Below are 5,215 nucleotides of genomic sequence, written 5' to 3' on the forward strand. Positions count from 1 at the left end.
ATTGTTGTTAGATGATATCTCCTCTTCCTCTGCTCCTCTAATTCCTTCCTTTTTGACCCCAGACAAGAGGACCTTGTCAGGCAAATGCAGTCACAAACTTCTTTTCTTTAAGCAGCTCAGAAATAATGAAAATAACAAAAAGAGTAATGGTGAACAACAGGTGAGTGCACTGTTCTAAGCACTTGACATGTATTAATTTGTTTAATACCCACAACAGAACTAGAAATGGATACTATTATCATCCCCATTTTACAATTGAGTAAACCAAGGCACGAAGAAGGTGAGTTACTTACTAAGGGTTATACAGTAAGTGCAGTTTCTGGGATAACAACCCAGGCATTTTGGCTCTAGAGCCCTTGCTCTCAACCACCATTGATTCCAGCTTCTTTCCACCACTTCTCCAAAATCACAGTTGAACTAAAACACATGATGCAAGCCATGATGCACCTGCTTCTTCCCTCCAGGCAACTATTTTGCCCCTAAACTTCCTTGAGATCATCTAGAAGTGAATCTAGTAGGGTAGCTTCACAAACTTTAATCTTCCCCCACTGCCTCTGTCAGAGTTCTGAGCTGAATTTCTTCTCCTTAGACTTAGGTAGTAGCTTCCTCAGCTGACTTGGTTGTGGTCTTTCTCCCACTCAAGGCTCTTCAAATACTATAACCAGAATTATCTTTCTAAAGGGCAGCTCTGATCACCTGTTCCCATGTCAAAACCTCAAAAGCTTCCCCATTTGAATGTAATCCACCTGCCTCAATTTGAGATTCCAGTTACTGCTTAGATCCTGCCTTTCTAAAATTATTTCCAACCATCTCCCCCAACACGTGTGCACTCATGGAGTGACCCAGCTGCATGCCCATTTTAGGCAGTCATGCTTTTGCCTCTCTCTAGAATGCCATTTCCCATATTTCATCTGTCTGGGACCACTCAGGCCCCATGTAGATACTATATTCTCAAGAGACGTTTTTACATGCACAGAGTCAAGATTCATCTTTCTCTCCCCTCTTTTCCTGTTCAACTTTGTGGCTGTCTCATAGAGATACCTTGTATTAATAGCGGGCATGTGCCCTTTACAAGTCTAGTTAAATGTTCTTTGAATAAAATATTGACCATAAGTAATGAATTCTACTTAATCTACTTTCAAACTTGACTTCCTGAGGCAGCTTTATCCAGCTTTCTCTGTGGAGTATCTGGCATTTAAGCAATTATATGATAGTACGTTAGGAGAGGGGGTAGAAGTTCCCCCTTCACCCTGTAGTAGATTTCTCTGAGAAATCTGACTCAGTCATTGATTTTCAACAAACATGAAAAGCCATGTATCTTGCATGAATAGTGAATAGCTTCATGGCTATCCTACCCCATTCACCTATTCCCCCATGTTTATTTTACATACATACATGTGTTTTTAAGCATATATTTAAAAAATAGTTTGAGCTCTAACCATTGTCCAAAGGAGTTCAATTTCTAAAGATATGTACACCCTTTAATGTGACATCTTACTTCTAGAAATCCTGAGAAATTTTCATAGATACAAAGATTATTATACAAGAATGTTCATTGCAGGGTGGTTTATGTTAGCAAAAAATTCCAAAATAACCTAAGTATCCAAAATAGTAGTGATTAAATAAATCATAGTATGTCCTACCCATAGCATGCTTTAGGTAAAATGATACTGAAAATATTTGTGGAAACAGGTTCATGACATATTTTTAACTGAACAAAATGTGTATGAAGGCATAGAGAACCCAGAAATAGTCCCGCACAAATATGACCAACTGATTTTTGACAAAGGTGTAAAAACAATTCAATGGAGGAAGAATAGTCTTTTCAACAAATGATGCTGGAGCAATTGAACATCCACAGGCAAAAACATGAAAAAAAAATAGATAAATCTTGATGTAAACCTCACACTTTATAAAAAATTATTTTGTAATGGATCATAGATTTAAATGTAAAGTGTAAAACTGGAAAACATATAGAAGAAAACATAGGAGAAAGTATTTGGGACTTAGGGATGGGCATAGTGTTCTTATATATGAAACTCTAAGGATGATCCATAAAAGAAAAAAATGATAGTTTGGATTTCATCAAAATTAAAAACTTTTGCTCCATAAAAGACCCTATGAAAAGGCTGAAAGGATAACCTAAAAGCCAGGAGAAAGTACTGCAAACCACATATCCAACAAAGGACTTGAATCTAGAATATATAAAGAATTCTCAAAACTCAGCACAAAATAAAGAATAAAAAGACCAAAAATCCAATTAGAAAATGGGTAAAAGACATGAATAAACATTTCATCAAAGAGGAGATATAGATGAGAAATAAACACATGAGAAACTGTTCGATATCATTAGCCATATAGGAAATGCAAATGAAAACCATGAGATGTTACTTCACACCCATCAGAATGGACAAATGAAAACTGATGATAATACCAAGTGCTGGTGAGGACTTGAAAAAACTGAATCACTGGTACATTGCTAGCTGAAATGTGAAATGGTACAGTTATTCGCAAATCTAGTTCAGCAGTTTCTTAAAAAAAAAAAAAAACGAAACTAAACATGTTCTTACTAAAAAAGCAATCACATCTCTGGGCATTTATCCCAGAGAAATGAAAACTTATGGCCACACAAAAACCTGTACCTGATTGTTCATAGCAGCTTTATTTGTAATAGTCAAAAGCTGGAAACAACCCAAATATCCCTTAGTGGATGAGTGATAAAACAAATTGTGGTATATCCATTCTGTAATACTACTCAGCTACATAAGTGAACTAACAGGAATGAACTATTGATGTAGGCAACAATTTGGATGAATCTCAAGGGAATTATGCTGAATGATAAAAGCCAATATCAAAAGATTACACATGCATGATTTTATTTTACATTTGCAAATGTTGTCGGGGTTAGAGATGGGGTAGAATAAGGAGGGGGAATGGATGTGACTGTAAAGGGTTAACACAGGGATCTTCATGATGATGGGATCATTCTGAATCTTGATTGTGGTGTTGATTACATGAATCTACACATGTGTTATAATTACATTAAACTACAGTAGTGCAAATGAGTTCATGTAAGACTGGTGAAATCTGAATAAGATCTGTGGATTGTACCAATATCAGTTTACTGGTTTTGATATTGTACTATAGTTATCTAAGATGTTACCACTGGGGAAAACGGGATAAAAGGTACATGATACCTCTGTGTACTATTTTTCAAACATCCTGTGAATCTATAATTATTTTAAAATAAAAAGTAAAAAAAAAAACAACTAAGTTTCTACATGTGATAACTTGGATGGATCTCAACGACATTATACTGAGTGGAAAAAAAATCCCATCTCAGTTACATACTGTATGATTCCATTTATAGGAGGCGGTGTATTAGTTGGTTCATGAAAATGTTACCAGAGGCTCACAGGAACTTAACCTTAAATTCCCCCTAGGAGAAATGATTTAATATTCGCTAATTTAGTGTTTGCAGTGACTTTATGGAACATAACTACCATAAATAACATGAATCAACTGTATATAATTCTCATAATAGCAGATAGATAGAGAACAAATTAGTAGTTGCCAAGGGATAAGGATGAGGAAGGAGGTAATGAAGGGGTAGACAATAAAGGATTTCCACAGAGAAGTTTGTGTAATGGAATAGTTCTATATATAGATTATGGTGGTGGTTACACAAATCTATACATGGGATCAAATTGCATGGAATTACACACAGGTGTGTGTGTGTATGTGCAAGTAAAACTGAATTCTGAATAAGGCAGGATATAGTTAGTATTGTACAAATGTCAATTTCCTACTTTAGATACTACATTTATGTAAGATATCACTGGGGGAAGCTGGGGGAAGGATATGCTGAACTCTTTGTACTATTTTTGCAACTTCCTGTAGTTTATAATTATTTCAAAATTTTAAAAGTCTACAAAGCAATATGTATAATGCAACCACATATATATAATCTAAAATTGATATCTACAACTTAAAATTTCAAGTCCTAATTATAATTGCTAATCAATATAAAAGTTAACGAGGAACTACCAAAATCATCTGAGCTATCACTGTGTGCCAAGGGCAAAGTATCTTTTAATTTAGATTTATACTTGACTAAAATTAATTTAATCAGGATTTAGATATAAATTTTATTAAATATAGAGATAAATTTTAATGTAACATAAATGTTACCCACAGTGTTAGTGTTTTTCTACACATTTGAAAATCAGCTGTAAATATTTGATAGTTTACTTTCATATAATATTTAATATTTGGAATATTAGAAGTTTATTGACCACTCTAGTGTATCCAACAGATTAGCTTACATTTCTATTTAAAATATATCAAATGATTTAAAATTTTAGCTTCTGGTTGAAAGTAAAAGAATTTTATCAAGATTATAAATATTACTGGAAGTTTAAGAAAACAAGGTTCATCATATTTAAAGGTTTAATATAATAGATTTACAAAAGTTAAGTGTTAGGGAAGATTTGTTAAATAGTTGCAGTATTTAAAATATTAATTTCATCTTCAACACATAACATATAGTAAATTTATAAATGCTATAAAACTTAAGGAGATTTTATTTAAGTGACTAAACACTTTGAAGATTTGAAGTCAAACTTTTAAAAGCTTAAGGAAAAACTGGGTTTATGAATATGTGACTTTAATAAATGAAATATTAATATTTTTTAAAGTAGCCCCAGAATATTCCCTTTTGTGTGTCCTCAATACCCAAATTTCATGTTTATACTGTGGGATATAGATACTGATTTCATTGGCATGTAGGCATTACAAAAAGAATTTATGAAACTCTGCATTAACATAGGAATATGAAAGTAATAAAAGCAAGAAACAAAACAACATAATATAATTTAAATATGATGTATAGCAGATTAGGTAAAACCTTATTTATTTGAACTATTCTATATACTGACTTACAAACACATCCACTGCATTTCCTAAGAACTAAGAAAGATGCCTTTTCTACCTTTTTTCAGTAAGAATGTATGCAGGTCTAGAAAAGAGTTTTGAGAAGGATGCTTTGTCCCCGGCCCTTTTCTTGAAATGAAATGAGCATGAGTTTTGTGTCAGAACCAGTTTGAATCCTATCTCTGACTCTTACCAGCCATATCTCCTTGAGTGAAAGTCACTCAGCTACTCAGAGCCTGTGTCCTTTTCTGTGAAATGAAAATAATGATATCTGCCCATATAA

This window comes from Orcinus orca, chromosome 5 (assembly GCF_937001465.1).
Source record: "Orcinus orca chromosome 5, mOrcOrc1.1, whole genome shotgun sequence".
NCBI lineage: Eukaryota > Metazoa > Chordata > Mammalia > Artiodactyla > Delphinidae > Orcinus > Orcinus orca.